This window comes from Ochotona curzoniae, unplaced genomic scaffold, assembly GCF_017591425.1.
Source record: "Ochotona curzoniae isolate NIBS_2020 unplaced genomic scaffold, NIBS_Ocur_1.0 scaffold_3208, whole genome shotgun sequence".
In the NCBI taxonomy this organism is placed as follows: domain Eukaryota; kingdom Metazoa; phylum Chordata; class Mammalia; order Lagomorpha; family Ochotonidae; genus Ochotona; species Ochotona curzoniae.
In genome coordinates, this window is record NW_024467106.1 from 19,972,779 (window position 1) to 19,990,362 (window position 17,584).

Sequence of the window (17,584 nt, forward strand, 5' to 3'; positions counted from 1 at the left end):
TAGAAGCAGACATGGAGTTTTCTATTTTGTTCACAAACGTGTCCCACACAAGAAGTATAGCACATGATTGGCTTCCGATAAAATTTGTTAAATAAAATCATGAAAATACATCTTAAGCAAAATCCTAGGAGGTTATACTTCCTTAGATATATCTTTAATTATATGTAAGTCTTCACAGCAAGGGACAGGTGAAGTTAGCAAACACAGCATGCCTCCAGACCCCATCAGACAAATCATCATGTCGAGGGACCCTCACAGACTCTTAGCTTATAACTCCTAGTTCCTTGAAAGTTTTTGAGTAATATTCCAAACAGGATCAGGTTTCATGATTATCATAATGCCTGATTTTATTGGTAATCTTACTTTATTTTCTATTGCATTTCAAACAGCATATGTTTTCTCCCCCCTGGGACATTGGGGTAGGTACATCATAGCACGGAGAAAGCACTTATCTGCAGGTTGGACACCATGACATCTCCCACTCCATCTTGTGCTGTGGCTTCTGCTTCATGTTGCTAAAGTACAATGAAGACGAGGCCTTCTTCAAAGTGGCAAACACTGGAAAAGGCATAGCTGGGTAGAAGGCTACTGAGATCACTTAGATTAAACTCAGAGATCCTAAATTAGGGCAGTGAGAGTTGGCATGAACAGGAAGAGAATAAAGAAATATGCCAGGACTCAGAATGCATGGGCTAGAGAAAGGCACCAAGCCTGATTCCCAGCTTGAATGGCTCAGTGAAAGGTGCTAACAGCCACTGATGGGGCCAGAGCAGTGAGGAGGAGCTCACAGGTGCAAGGAAGGATTCTGATTTCAACAAGTAAACAGCTGATCATCATTTCCCGCTGCACTCACCACCTTGTTCTCTGTGCATGACCTAGGAAATGCATTAAGCTGCTTGCAGACTGGGTAGACAGAGAAGTCAGGAAATAACAAATAATATTTGAGGAAACAGTCGAACTTGCTCTTCTCAACGCATTCTTCAGAAGAGCTGTGAAAACAACATCAGAGGGCTCACAGGGGGAAACAAGTGATGAACTGAGCCTTAAAATGGTGGCTTGGGGTCTTGTAATAACCTAGAGGAATAAAGAATTTACTCAAGTTTTCAAGTACCAAACTTTCTGTCACTAGCAAGACCAATAAATAAGGCAGAGTGATTTCCCAGGCGTCAGCTGCTGCTTCTCCCCATTGGACTTCATTCTCAGAACTGTTCAGTGTCTTCCTTTGAACAAAGAGAATTATCCCAATCCTTCCTTCCCATCAATTTTGTCAGTTGCTCACATTCTTTGGCACTCCCTGCATTCCTCCTTATGCTGATATCATCATCATATCGCTGCCTTAAATGCCCACATGAATGTCTTATGTAAACCCTTTCTTCCCAGGTTTGTGACCTCCTTAACCCCAGATTTACTCTCATTCCACTCAAACCTACCACTCCCATCAGATTTCATGTTCACTTGCCAAATATTAACATGACCTGTTTTAGAAAAACAAGAAGTAATCTTGGGGCCCTGCAGCATGGCCTACTGGTTAAAGTCCTTGCCTTGAATGCGCCAGGATCCCATATGGGTGCCGGTTCTAATCCCGGCAGTCCCGCTTCCCATCCAGTTCCCTGATTGTGGCCTGGGAAAGCAGTCGAGGACAGCCCAAAGCCTTGGGACCCTGCACCTGCATGGGAGACCCGAAAGAGCTCCTGGCTCCTGGTTCCCGGCTTCAGATCAGTACAGTACCAGCCATTGCAGTCACTTAGTGAACCATCGGACGAAAGATCTTTCTGTCTCTCCTCCTCTCTGTATATCTGATTTTGCAATATAAATAAGTAAATCTAAAAAAAAAGTCTTGTTTAACTTTCTCGAGTTTCTAAAATATATGCTTTCCACATTCACTTTTTTCTTCCTATTCCTGCAAACTCATTTCACGATAAAAATAACCACGGATACCCCTGGGTTGGGGACAAAATCTTGGGAAAGTGTTAGTGCAGTTCCAATCTCATGCTCTTCTTGTTGTCTCTTGTAATCATACTAGACACGTAAGCAGTCCCTGAGGGCAGAACTAGAATCTCTCCTTGCCTACCAGGACCACTATTACCGCTCTAAAAGCTCTTAGACTATGTAGGGCCAAAGAAAGTACCCCCTGACCTCTGCCCGGTAAGAGAGAAAGTTCACTTGCACCTCAAGTGCAGTGAATGCTGGGTAGTGCCTCAGAGTTCATGAGAAGATCCGAGTCAGAGTCAAGCTGAGACAATGAGACCTGTCTGGCTAAACACTTTTACACAATTTTGTTAGAATTCCCTCTTTCTACCCTTTGTGCCACTTTCCCTAATCTTACTCCCATCTAGATACTGTATTATCCCAGGACAGTTTTGAAAACTCAACAGACAGAAGCCAGACATATGTATATATTTTTAAAGATTTATTTTTATTTATTTATTCTTATTGGAAAGGCAGATATACAGAAAGATCTTCTCTGTGTTGGTTCACTCCCCCAGTGGCCGACACGGCGAGAACTGAGCCGATCCAAAACCAGAAGCCAGGAGCATCTTCTGGGTCTCCCACATGGAAGAAAGTAGGGAGATGGATGGAAAATGGAGAGCCAGGAATGAGGCAGTGCCTATATGGAATCCCCATGGATGCAAGGTGAGAATTTAACCACCAGGTTATCATGCAAGGCCCTACACATACATTTTTAAAGGGGCAAGTGGGTTGGGTAGATGATCAACAGACAATGGTGGGGACTGTGAGCGATCAGGAGCCTATACACCATCAGAAGGGGTCACCTCTACTCAGTCCCAGCCAATTACCACCATGCATGAATGTAGAGAGATCTAGAAGATCCAGATCTTCTGGACATTCCTTAAGAAAACAAGAAAAACAATCCTTGTTTTTTGTAACATGCCACCCCAAGAAAAAGTAAATAACTAAAAATATTTTGATGGCTATGTGATCAGAGGGCTGTGGAGTACAGCCTCTGCTTTAAGAGATCAGCTGTTTCGGGTTTGAATTTCCCATAGCATGTGGATGCTTCTTGGCTTTTTTTCAGACACATGGTTTACCCCACAGCTATGATGTGAAAGATTCCTGGCAGGAATCGGAGTGTCCCAGGCTCCTTTAAAAGGTGTCAGTCGGGCCCAGCGTGGTGGCGCAAGTGGTTAAGGTCCTCGCCTTGCACGCCCAGAATCCCATATGGGCGCTGGTTCTAATCCCGGCAGCCCCGCCCGGGGAAGGCAGTCGAGGACGGCCCAAAGCTTTGGGACCCTGCACCTGCGTGGGAGACCCAGAAGAGGCTCCTGGCTTCGGATCGTCATAGTATCGGCCGTTGCGCTCACTTGGGAAGTGAATCATCGGATGGAAGATCTTCCTCTCTGCCTCTCCTCTCTGTATATCCGCCTTTCCAATGAAAAAATAATAAAAATAAATCTTAAAAAAAAAAATAGGTGTCAATCAGCAGAATCAGAAATCAGAAGCAGAGCTGGGATTGAAACCTGGGCACTTGGATATGGGATGTGGGAATCCCAAGCACAATTCTCATCGCTGTGCCAAAACTCTTTTTCTTCCTTAATTTTTGTTTTTCGTGGTACAGTTTCATACTATGCCACTCTACCAGAATCTTAAGCAAGAAGTAAAGATGAACTTGAACTAAATGTGTTTGTCTCCAACAATGCAATTAACTGCTTCCCTTTCAATTTTTGTGTTGGTTAAACATCATTTCCATACAGCATTCCTAAAACAAAACATCAGGAAGTGTTTGAGGAGTTAAAACAGAAATAGTAAGCAGTGGATCATCAGACTCCAAGAAGCAAAATTTATCTCAAAAACCCCAAAACCTCTCTTGCAGCCTCAGAACTCCCAAGGGGATATTTGTATTTCTAGAGAGGGCACTTAAGGACCAGAAATATTTTCAAGGTCTTTTTTCATCAGTGGATCTGTGAGGTTCAGATGTCAGACACTGTGGCTGGTCTCAGGAAAAATATTTTGGTACAGGGAAATCTTTCAAAGAATACCTGCTTTTCAAAATCAGTATTAAAGCTGCCGTATAAAGGAGTAGCCTGGCCAGATCAAATACAAGTGTACTTCAAAATGAAAGAAAAGTTCATGAAAGAATGGTATCAAAAGATGCTGCGAACTTTGCATGAATTTTTTTTTGAAGCCTGCTGACATGACTGTGCAACCCATAGGATTCTCCCAGCCAAATAAAAGGGTAGGAACTCGAAATCCTTCTTAGAATAGCTCCAGACTTTGACTTCCTGTGCTACAAGATAAAAACGTGTTAGAATATGTTTTGTTTCTGTACCATGTGCCTCCAATTCCCATGTGAAGATGAGAGAGGCCCCTGTCCCAGTGAGCACTTTGAGCCAAGTCAGAAACCAATGTTAAGAGCAGACTGCCAAATCCAAGTAGGGGTAAAGGGAGGACATAGACTTAGCAACAATCTTAGGTCAGAAGCAGCAAACTTTATCTCTCACTTGGCAAGGTCAGAGTCCAGTGAGGTAGAGCTTGTTCGAAAAGAAACTGATGAACTTATCCCTTGGGTCCTCTTGCAAGCATTTCACAGGGTGAGCATTCAGCAAGAGCTTCCAAGTGTAGATGATGTTATTATTAGAGCTAGATGTAAAGAGTCCTGTGGATAGGGAAGTCTACAGGCCATATAAGGCCTGGGAAATCATCTAGCAGGACTCAAAATTCAATAAATCTATATCAGGCTAATTTTTTAAATTATTATTTATTATTATTTTATGATACAGTTCCATACGCTCTGGGATTCCCTATCCCCCTACCCACGTCTCTCTCCTCCCCATTGATTTCCCCTCTAGTATTACAATGGATGGTTGTTCAGGAACAGGCGTAAGTCCATCATTCTGCTATTGAAGTGTTTCCCGACACTGTAGGCATGGACAGTGTCTGAGATTCCAGCATCCTACTGCCAGGATATTTTCAACTGTTTCACTGGGAGTCCATCTTTGGTCTGGATGCAGAGAGATATACTGTACCATGTCTCCATATCTATCAAGCTAAGTTTTAAGATGATAATATTGCTTGGTACATCAATGATGCTATAAATATCCAAATGGCCCTTGAAAGAAAAAAAAAGTCCCTACCCCAGAGCTCTTCTGGAAATCAAACAGTTTGATTTTGATATACCTGGAGCCTGTTCTCCCTTGGCAAAATCCTGGGTTTCACATGAATAGTGGTTACTCCTTTATATATCAGTCATTTGAAGGCATTTAACCTGACAGTTAAGACACCCACTTCTCACTTTCCTAACAAAAAAGACTCTGGGAGACAACAGTCACGGCTCAAGTCATTGAGTTCCTGGTACGCAAATGGGAGACCCAGTTCCCAGTCTTTGTCATGGCGGGCATTTGGGGAGGGAGCAAGCATAAGACGGCCTTGCTATCACTCTCCTCCCCAACAAAACTAATACATGATTTAAAAAAAACTAAAATAATGATAGAATAACAGATTATAGCCCACAAGAAGTGTATGTATCAATAAGATGGAAGGGAGGGATGGGTAAGTAGAGGGTAAGAGGGAGAAAGGGAAGGAGAAATAAGTTCAGTTAGATGAGAAATAGTCCATAGAAATAAACAACTTCTCAGTGGACATACCTGGCACTGGCTACTTAATCAGGTGATCAAACAGAATGCCACCAGTGACAAGACTAGCTGACACCACAGATCCCCTGATCCAAGTTTCAGCAGAAGAACCCAGCATTTCTTTTCTGATACTCTTGCCCAAGATGCTGTCTAGAGAATAATTCAGATCCCTTTGCATTTTGGTACAAGATTTTTAATCTTATAGACATTAAAACTATTGGATCCAGTGCAAATGCACATGAGAAAGTATTCATGTTTTTAAAAACAAAAAGGCTCTGAGCTTCAAAGTCAGCCCGAGGAACCTAAATTGGCACAAACCAAAATATATAAACACAGAGCGTTCTGCCAATGGTGGGAGAAACACCACACATTTTTTATTTCCCCATTCTCAAGTGCCAGGATGGAGCAGAACGCTAACAAACAAACAAAGCTTGATGGAAGCCAGATTCCAGACTCCCCCTTAGCCACCCACTGACAGGGACCACTCAATTGTCTGGCAGCAAAATTCAAACCTAGTTTTGCTCTGTATTGCCACTGGCAACAATTCAACCATCCCTGTTCAACCAGAGCAAGATCCAGAAGTGGAAACTGACATGAGCAAGAGTCACATCTGCTGTTTGAGAGCAAGAGGACTCAACTTCCACCAAAGAGGATGAGCAGGCAACCTAGGGATCCAGGTGCAGACAAGCCACAGACCAGGTCGTATGACACACTGGAAACTTCAAGAACAACACAGAATTCAGATATGTATGTACATTAGCCAACAATTTGTTCTACACAACTGAAAACAAGTCTGATTTCCTTTAACAAAGGCCAAAAAATAAAAAACTAGGAGAGCGAACATGAGAAATAAGGGGAGACCTAAATATCAAGTCAATTTGTAATACAAACTTAGATTTTCATGCTTTGAGCAAAATGCCAGCAAAAAAGGCCATCTACTCTTGTACAGCCAAATGGGTCATCAAAGAAACACATTCCATTGTTTATGTCTCCAGAAGACTTGGGGGGGGGGGTTAATATGACACGTTGAGTTCACACACTGTGTCTCCAAGTGTTGCGTTTGTCAACACTTTCATTCAGTGTAGGCCTGGTCTGCCCTGTTTCCTGGTTTGGATCTTTGTTTGAATTGTTCATTGGTAATCAGAATTGTAACTTAAAGGCAGCTCAAACCAATGACATCAATGGAATGCATCTTTGCTGCAGCATGTGGCATAGGGCACTTGGCATGTGGCAGGAGGTCTTAACAGTCTTGAAGACTCTGCCTCACCACCTAACAGCTCCCTGTGCACTTCACAGTTACATTCTTGTCATCCTATGGTCTTTCTTCAAGGTTCACATTTGCTGGCATCAAATTCCCTCCAGTTTTCCATTGTTAACACTGAAAACTTCCAAGAAATGCCTTAATCTTACACACAGGGCGTCAGTTGGTCACCTCAGTATTTTCCCCTTGGATTTTCAGAAATAAGTCCATGTTGCAAGAATATTAAGATCCAAGAATACCTATCTTGAAGTGGTTTCTGGAAGTGCATTGCATAATTGTTTAACTAAGCTTAGAGTGATTTGTTAATTTTTCCTTAGGGTAAGATATACGTAACATCTACTATTTTAACCACCTTTGCATGTACAATTCAGTAGTGTTAAATCCTCTACATTGCTGTGCAGTTGTCATTATCATCCTTATGCAGATCTTTGTCCTCTTCCCACAATGACTCTGGTCTTGTTAAACCGTGGTTCCTCACTACCTTCCATCTAGCCCCTGCCAACCAACATTCTACTTTGTCGCTCTGAACTTGACATCTCTGGCAATCTCACAATATATATTATTTGCCATTTTATGTTTTCTGTAATTTCTAAAGTTAAAAACAGTGGAACTTTCCTAGCTTACAAATATAAGGATACTATTTCCAAAAGTTCATTTGAGTGCAAAACACTTTGAAATATACATGTTTTTTTCATATGCGTTTCCCGTGACCCTTTTTAAGGCTCCTAATGGTGAAGGTTACCAGCCAGCAAACTGAGCACTATTACCAGGATGATATCAATGTTCAGCTTTAGTGGGGACCTTCTAATCATCCTTAAGGATTCATTCAGCAAGGGTAAGCCCAGTTCAAAAACCTAGGCAGATCACTGGACGGGTGGTGGGTCACTCCTAAGAAATAAGCGCTTAGTCACCTTCCAATCAAAAATCTCACTTTTGAAATCAGAGAACAATTGCTGTCTTACTAGAAATCCTGCCATCTTATCACTCTTGTGGGAGTGGGCTGTCAATTCCTCCTGGGACCTGTGGTGACAGGGACAGTCCTTATGGCAAGCACCCGTAGAGTAAGGAAAGAAACAAATGACAGGACATGTCAACTCGTTAGTGAATCTAATCTAGAATCACAAAGACAGCAAGCCTCTTGAAGCACAACTTCCCTTGAATTTCACATACCTGCGAGCTAGTTTTTAAAGGCTGGGATTTTTCTTAAAACTTTAGAGCCCATCTTTTTGGGGGTTTTCATGAAAATACAGATTCACTATTAACAATGAAGACAGTACAAAGACATTAAAAAATAAAGTAGTAATTTTCTGCAACTAATGTTCCCCCAAACCCAAAGGAATAAAACAGTATTAACATTATGAACTGTGTCATTACATCTCTCATAAAATATTATATTAAAATATCTCTAAAAGCTTAACATCATAGAAGTATAAGTATACATGTGGGTGAATATTTAATTATACCATTGTATTATATTACATTATATTATATATAGTCATCATCTTATAACCTTGCCCCTTTCTTCTTCAGTAAACCATAGCTTTCCAGCTATGAGCCACTATAACTCCAGAACCTTTGGTTTGCTCACCCTGCAAGAAAACAACAGCATGACACTCAGGATACGATTTAGACATAGATATAGAGGAGACATTGTCTGGCTGTCCAAAGCAGGCATTATTTGTGAAGCTGTGAAAGGCTGCTGGCTTTCATTCATAAAGTATAGGTGACTGCACTCTTGAATAGAAGAAAAAAAAAAAACCAAGGAAGTGAATGAACATGCCATAGACAGAGCGAATGAATGATTGAATTAAGTGGCCAATTGGTTTAATTTCAGCTTTTAGGTCCTCCTCATCTAATAAGCGTTGCAATCATTCTATTATCAGAATAATTATATTGCATCATCTATGTGATTCAGTAGCTGAATTCAATGAAGAACAAAACAGACAGTAAATTCATTCCTTGGATTTTTCTTATGGTCTACATGTGATCGATTTTGCTAAGAGCTTCCAGTATTTCTCAACGGTGCTTTGCAGACCTTCAGCATCTGAACTGTAAGTGCAAATGCAGATTCCCTGGCCATGTGTAAATCCCACTGCGTCCAAATATCTGGGAACAGAAACTTTAAAAAAAAAATTACCTACAATGCTACATGGTACAGTTATATAGCAAAATGTTGGACTTGTGACTGCGGCTGAAAGACTATAATAATGACAGAAAAGCAGTGGGGGTGCAGCAGAGAATAGGGAAAAGGAAAGAGAGGTAGGGGGGAAACCCTTATACCTATAAACCATATCATGGAAAATGGTATAAATTAAATAATAACAACTAAAGAAATTCCTTGAGGGAAAGGACCCTAACGCACACTGCAGCCTTCAGGTTTCTAGTATCTCTCCCAGGTCTTCCCCTTCTCCATCCACTATCCCCATTCAGTTATGAAAAAGAAGAAACCCACACTCCAGATAGAACTTAGGTCTCAGGAAAACAAGCACAAGAGCTACTGACTTGATGTGGCCAAAGAATGGCCCCTCACTTCCTGTGTTCAGACACAAGAAACATGAAATCCACAGCAGATGTTAGAGAACTGTAGGACAGGGCTGATAGAGCCAGGACCATGAGAGTGGCCATGCTGTCATTTACGACTTGTCACTCAGCACCAGCAGTGATCAGCCAGGGACTGTTCTTGAAAGAGTAAACAGGTGAGGTGTGGATGGATGATGGAATGACATTGTTTAGTACCTAGATATCACATTGACCGAAGCAACAGCAACAATTTTCCAATCCTTGAGATGACTGCGCAATTGAGAGAGATACATGGGGGCTTCATATCCATCATCCATCTAAATGTTATCTGTAACTTTTAGTAACGTCTACAATGAAGACTGCTGGGAACAGAATCGATAGCTTTTAACAGCCCAGAGGATAGGGGTAGGTATTGCTACAATACCCACCATCATTTGGGACACCCACCACTCCATATCAGATTACCTAACACTGATTCTAGCACCACCTAGTATGCAGCTTCCTTCTAATATGTCTGGGAGGGCAGAGGATGATAGCCCAAGCATTTGGATTCTTGCAATCCATATGAGATGCCAGTGGAAATTCTGGCTCTTAGTTCAGTTCTTGTTGACATTTAGGGGAGTAAAACAATGGACAGAAGATCTCTGTCTCTTCCACTTTCTGCCTAAGTTGCTCCTTCCCTCTCCTTATGTCACTTCCTTTCAAACACACAATTATTATTATTATTTTTTTTAATCAAAACAGCACAGAGGACAAGTTGTCCTGCTAATGCTTTGTCATGAAGACAGCTTCTGGAAACAGCTCTGGACCTGGGCATGTCTCTAATTCATGACCTCATGGCACAAAAGAAAAATCCCGAAACTGAGACCAGCCAACAAGCAACCCCGAGCAGACACAGCAGCACGAGCATCTGAGTTTTGGTCTATTCTGCCCAATCTTGAGGAATCTGAGCTATTCCAGGGCCTGACAGGGCCAGGTATTTTCCCCTATTAGATTTGTGATGAAAGGAGGAATAAAGGGAAAATGGGCCCTTGGAGAGAATGGAAAATAACATTTCATGAGAAAGACGGGAACGCAAACTGAAAGGTATCCACGTAAGCTTGCCAAAAGGACATGGCCATTTCTCCAAAAATCTAATTTGTTTGCTGCAACTATCCACAGATATTTTTGAAGTTTAAGAATATAAGCAAAATTGTAAGAACATGTTTGATTCATTTGTTCTCATTTAATTTGAAAGGCAGAAGAGACAGACATCTCCCATCCTTTGGCCCACTCTCCAAGTATCGGCAAGAGCCAGAACTGGGCCCAACTGAAGTCAGGAGCCAGCAATCAATCATCTTTGAGTCACCCATGTGAGTAGCAAAGACCAAGAATTTGAGCCACCACCTGTGCCTCACAGGGTTCACATTAGCAGCCAAGTTGGAATTGGAGTAGAGATGCTGAGACTTGGACCAAGCACTCTGATATGGGTTGCAGGTTTCCCAAGCAGCGACTTAATCGGTGCACCACATGCCAACCCCAACACACGTTTTAAACAGGATATTACTATGGTCCCCTCAACTCAGGACAGGTGATTCTCAGATGGCATCCAATGATCTGCTGCTCATCACACCCTCATGCATACCGTATTTCCCCTTGAACATGAGCTGACCGGTAGAAGGTAGCAGAGGCTGTGGACTGGGATCTGCTACATGTTGGAGATATAGTAAGTGACCATGTTGGAGACACTCACATGGCAGAGAACTGAGGGTGGCTTTGAACCAATAGACAGGAAAGATCTGAGACCCTCAATCCAACAATCTGCCCAGAACTGAATTCTTGCAACAACCTCAACAGGTTTAGAAAGGAATCTTGTGCAGAAGATTGAGCTTGCGACAACAGTATCCCACATCCAAGCATAAGTTCAGTTGTTGGCTGCTCTGCTTCCCATACAGCTCCTAGCTAATGCACCTGTGTTAGCAGGGAAGGATGGTCCAAATGCTTGGGCCCCAGCCACACAGGTGAGAAACCCAGATGAAGCTCCAGAATCCTGGCTTCTCTTTGGCCCAACCCTAACTGTTGAGCTATTTAGAAAATGGACCAGCAGATGGAAATTCTGTCTATCTGTCTCTACCTGCCTCTCTCTGTCTCTCTCCTTCTAAGTGTATCATTCTGTCAAATAAATCTTATATAAAATATCAAGGAATAATAACATCACTTTCTTGCAATTTCTGGATAGCTCCAAAATTAAGGGAATTGTATTTGTTTTAAAAACCCAGAAGTGGATTCTTCCAGAGCTGAACTTTCGGACGAAACCACAGCCCTGAAAGATACCTTGGCTGCAGCCTTGAGTGGAACTTAATGCAGAAACTACAATCAACTCTGCCCACACCCTTGCCCCACAAAACTGTGAGATTGTAAATGCATATTGTTTTAAGCCACCACGTTTGTGGTCATTTATTATGTAGCAAGAGATTGCTGGTGCAAGCTGAGATACCTAGGAGCAAACATCTGGTTTTCAAAGTTCTGAATAGCTGCTCTGGCTGCTCTTGGTCTTGCTGGAGGATGCAGAAAAACATCCCCCCCCCCCACCTACATCCAGCACATCTGCAATGACCTCCGAGGCCACTAGGGGGCCCTGAGCCTTGCCAACTGGGGAAGCCCCCGTTATTAAGCTCCTGAGGAGTTATTTATTGCTTTATTAAAACAGCAACTGCACCTGGCTTGTGTTTGGAAAGCCCTTTAAACCTCATAGGAGAGGGTGATCAATTGAGTGTCACATCTTCGTTTCAATCATAGGCATCAGTTTTAAATAAACCACATGCTGCAACTGTCAGCTGTAGGGGAACGTGAAATAAACCTACAGTTGCCTGAAGCCAGGATCTATGTTTTCATTACAATGAGCTCCGCATCAACACGCACATCCCAGGCTGTCTTTGTGTGGTGGAGGCATTCAGGAAACTCACTTTTCGATTGTATCTGCTTCTCTTCTAATGTCCTGATGAATGGATTCAATTAGATGGAAACCGTATCTGTGGTTGGCATATCAGAAATGCCGTTTCTTCCCACAGGCTTCATAACATGCAAAGACTAAAGATATTGCTTTTCTTTGCTGTCTCCCCCAGTTACATCCATAGGTAGCTCTTATGCCAAAGACTTCAGATCATCCTTGCGGTAACCTTATCATAAAGGAGCCAAGAAACACCTGAAGACACTTGCCAAGGGACAGCAGAGGTCTTTATCCTCTTTTTGCAGTTTAGGGGTCCCCAAGACCACCTTCATTTATCATCTCCACTGTTAGTTCAAGGATCCCCAACACCATCCCCAGAGTATCCAGCTGTCCTTCTCACAGCTCCAGTGTCTGCCCAAGTACAGAGGAGTGGCAGCCAGGCAATACCAGCCGAGCCTCACTGTCCAGAAGTTTCTCATATGCCTTCAAATACACCAGAACCCCTTCACAATGACATCCAGTGCGTGTAGCAACAGCTTCTACCTTTCTGGTCTGTTTCTTTGACTGTTCACTCTCTGCCTCCTGTCGTGTGAACTATAATCACAATGCAAGTGGGGATGCGACAGCTTCGTTCATTCCTGCAACCCCAACTCTCTTAGAAGAGGGCCCAGTGGGTCTGGAACCATGCCATAGTTAGATTTAACCTCCACCTGCAATGCCAGCATCCCACATGCGTGCCAGTTCATGTCCCAGCTGCTCTACCTCTGATCTAGCTCCTGGATATGACATGGGAAAGCAGAAAAAGATAGCCCAATCATTGGGTCCTTGCATTCACATGGGTCCCTGAAAGAGGCTCCTGGTTTATAGTTTCTGGCTTCAGACTGACACAACTTCAGCCATTGTGCCCATTTGGGGAGTGAACCAGCAGAGGAAAGAACTCTGCCTCTCTGTCTCTTCTCTCTGTAACTCTTTCAAGTCAAAACAAATCTTTTAAAAGTGTGAATCATTTTTAAAAAGAGAGTCAGTCCAACACATACTAGGTGCTCAATAAATATTTCACATTTTATTATTTTTCATTCATTTTGTTGTACATATTTAAGACATACAATATGTTTTATGTAGATATCCACAATGAAATAATGACAATGTAACACACACACCTTTGCTATACATGTGGCAAGAGGACTTCTCAATATGCAAAGCATTGTTATTAACTACTGTTTGTAACATGCTGTACCATGCATCGTGAGTCCATCATATCCTGGAACCCAAATTCAGATGTTGACCTCTCTCACTTGTATCACCCCATTACTTCCACTTCCTCACCCCCTGGAAGCCACTATTCTACCCCCTGTGTCTGTAATCTGCGGTTTCTAAAGATTCCATATATAAGTGAGATCATGCAGCATTTTTCTTCCTGCATCCAGCCTATTTCACTTAGCACAATGTCCTCCAGTCTCATCCATGTTGTTATGTATTGAAAAATTTCCTTCTTTCTGAAGGCTGAGTCATATTTTGCACAGTTACATCTTGTCAACCTTGAGGTTATTTCTCTGTCTTGGCTGTTGTGGATAACACAGCAAACGTGTGAGTACAGGTCTCTCTTTGGAAACCTGACTGTATTTCTTTGAGGGTTATATCCAGCAGAGGGATCGCTGAGTCACTGATAGCTCCACTTTGGAGTCATTGAGGAGCCTCTGTTCTTTAGTGACCCCATGGTGGCTAATCCTGACTGTCACCGCATGCTGTTTCTTCAGCTCCGAAGGGACTAGACCTTGGCCAGAAGGGATCAGCGCTGGGACCCTACAGGCTTCCACAGTAGCTGCACTGGTGTTCATCTTCCAGCCTCCCTGCCCCCTAGCCGTAGACTCGTGCTCCTTTCTTCCGCACCCTCCACACACAGACAACAGCCATCCCACCTCATGGTGATTTCTATCTTCCATGACCTTTTCTTGAAAATCAGCTGGTAACTCTTTACTCAATGTTTTATTGACTTGGCAAGGATTTATCGAATACCCACTGTATACCGGCCAGACAGAGGAATATCTAGGCAAAGCCTGACCTTGGAGCATAGAGGAATCCAACAGCAAAATCACAGAACAGCAAAGACAGCACTCAACATAGCACCTCCCACAGTGTCTGGAACAAGCTTAGGAGCTCACTAAAGAATGAATGGACAGCAAAAAGAACTCTGCTAAAATCCTATTAGGAATTCAGATGCAGAAAAGACATGTTAGGATTAAAAGAATCAGGAAAGGTTTCATATCGCATTCATGTTCATGGGAAATAGGAAGCTCCGCATCGTGAATAAAGGCTATGGTCATTCATGTGGAGATGCAGAGACTGGACAGGATAAGTCCGTGGAAAATTGAGAAATTCTGTTAGTAAGATGTCTGGGAAACATAAATGAAAGTTCTAGAAAGGAAAGTAGAGGTTTAATCAAAATGTCTAGACAACGTGGAGCTTTTGGGAGTTACTGAGTAAGGATATACCACAACCAAAACTCTGTTTTTAAAAGGATTGAATTTTCTCAAGGGTATCACCATGGGTAGGGGACCTGCAATGTCACTTAAAACTTCATGCCAAGAAGGACCCCATGGTTTCTTCAATGTAGTGGTGCTGCTGTTGAAAGTTTTGGTTATCTAAAGAAGAGGTCCTGCAGTTTTATGCTGTGGTCTCTGCAAATTATAAGGCTACTCCTTAACTCAGGAGACAGGGATCATGCGTGATTAAAGGACTGAGTTAGGAGGCAAGAAGACCAGATAAAAAGTCATTGTAATCATTTCAGTAGGAGCTAATGTAGACATGAGGTGTAACTTTCCTAATCTTACTGTTCTGTATTTAGAGGCAGTAAAGTCTTGGATCACACAACCAAAGATATCCTCTGATTCCCTCATCCCCCAACCACACAGAATAATTCCTGGTCAAACACTTAAGCAAGAATAACCAAAATGTATGAGAAATTCCCATGGTTTGAAGATGACTCTGTGGTTTGTCTCCCCAAGTTCATGTGCTGGGGCTCAGTCTCCAGTGTGGGAGTGGTGAGGTGGTGGAATCTTGAAGAGGGGTATAGCGGAAGGTGATTGGGTTTGGAGTTTTTATTCTCATGAATGGATTGATGCCAGCTCATGGGAATTGGGTCAGGTCTGGGAAAGGTGGATTCATTCTCTCAAAAGCAGGTTGTTACAAAATCAACAAGTCCAACCCCTTCCTCACACTTTGCTTCCAGTCTGTTCCACATGTGTTTTCAGTGTGTGATGCCCTGTAGCACAAGACCCTAACCAGAACCAACATCTGCTCAGGGCCATGACCTTGAGCCTCTAGAACTGTAAGCTAAATAACCATCTTCTTAGTACAGCACCCAGCCCTTGGTGTTTTGCTAAAGTGCCATGAAATGGTCTATGAAGCCAATGAAAGAACTTAAGCAGTGATGTTACACAGGAGTCATTCAACAAGTGTATATTAAATACCTGCTTGGTACCAGTCATAGATGTGGAATGAGAAACTCACAATTAAGCCAAAGATTTCACAGCTCCTGCCCTAAATGCTACCATCATGAGGAGAATTTTTAAAACAAGTGGGCCTTTCTGGGCTTTTTTTTTTTTTCAGTTATCATCACAATGTAATTAGATTATAGTTTTAATCTGCAATCTCATCTGGGGCGACTAGGCATGCCTGTAGCTAGGGAAGGCGTCGCACTGCTCTGAAGTCAGCTACAAGGACCTGTCATGAGAAGCTGGGGTGGGAGGTGACGAGTCTGCTCCAAAAAGAATCTGAACCTTACGCCAAAGCCATGCTCCATTTCAAAATGCAGAGCTACCCCTGGGATTTTAAAATCGGATCAACAAATCTGTAAGAATACAATATCTTTGTATTTTGAGTCAGCCACAATTTTTCTTCATTTTCAGCAGGCACAACTGGCAGAAAATGACTAGCTGGGACCTGGTTGAAAATCTAGAGAATATTTTAGGGTCATTTCACTCTGTCTGGGTTGTTATTTAAGGCCAGAGCTAAGGAAGTATAAAACCCTTGCCCAGTGGCCTGCTCAACAACATAAAATCTAAAACCAAGAGCCTCACCATAATATTCTAACAGACTTCATTTGGGGTTTGTTCTGCATATCCTCAAGTCAGAGTTCAAGGTCATTGACTTATTGTGCCTGGAAAAACCTAACAGAAATCTTTTTTGCTGTGTTTGAGAGTCAATTGGGTAAAAAAGCACTTGAACTTCGATCACCTTGTGCTAAGAACAAGACTCATTTTTCTTGTCATGAAGAGAGGAGATGGGCTAAGATGAAAATAAACAATGAACAAAAAGGCATACCTGTTATCCCTGATTTTTCTTCCCATCAAAATAAAATGAATTGAACCAATGTGCTTCTCTGTGTACCCACCTACTTTATTGCTCCTTATGGGAGGGTTTTTCAGCATGCAAATGGCTTAGAGTAAGTGTGCAAGGTAACAGGCATTAGCAAGAGGGAAGTGAATTTTTCTGACAGGTGTCCTGGTCTGAGGAATGCAGGGGCCACTGTTACTTTCCCAGGATTCAGCAGCTTCAGGCTAAAGAGGCAGAGAGTATCCTGGGCTCAGCATGAGTTGCAACTCAGTGGAATCCGATACTGAGTGGGTGGAGTAGGTCAGGGAGGAAGCAGAAGACAAGAGGGGAGAGATGTGAGGGGAGCCTGGGAAGGGCTCTCTGGGCTCCAACTCAAACTGTAATGCATGCCCATTGCATCTCTGGTTAATCCTGCGGGAGGATGGCAACGTGTTCTAAGTGAAACTCAGGCCTTACAGCAACAGGCAATCCTGCACGCCCTGTTTGCGCCACAGAGCACCATGACCCCCAGATACACAAATTTCATCATATACACTTCTCACAAACTCCAGGTCTTTTTATATGCTCTTCCTCTGCCTCTGATCTTATTGTGTACCCAGAATCACTTAGTCACTCTGAGCATTCGAGGTGCAGATTATCTTCTCTTGAAAGCATTCTCTGAGCTCTCCTGACAGCTGGGTTCCCCTCACCTAGCTGCCAAGGTACCTCATACATACTTGTTGTACATTTCAACTGTGCCGTGCAGTAACTGTTGCTCCTAACATTGTCTCCTGCATTTGAGTGTGAGCCACTCAAGGGCAGACTGAATCTTGCTAACCTTGCTCAACCACTAACACGTTAACTGACACATTACAAATATTTAATTAGTGTTAAGTGAATGAAAACAAAAAGAACAAGGGACTAATTTTTATGAGGCAAATGTGCTACACACTTGGATGTGTGTGCCCA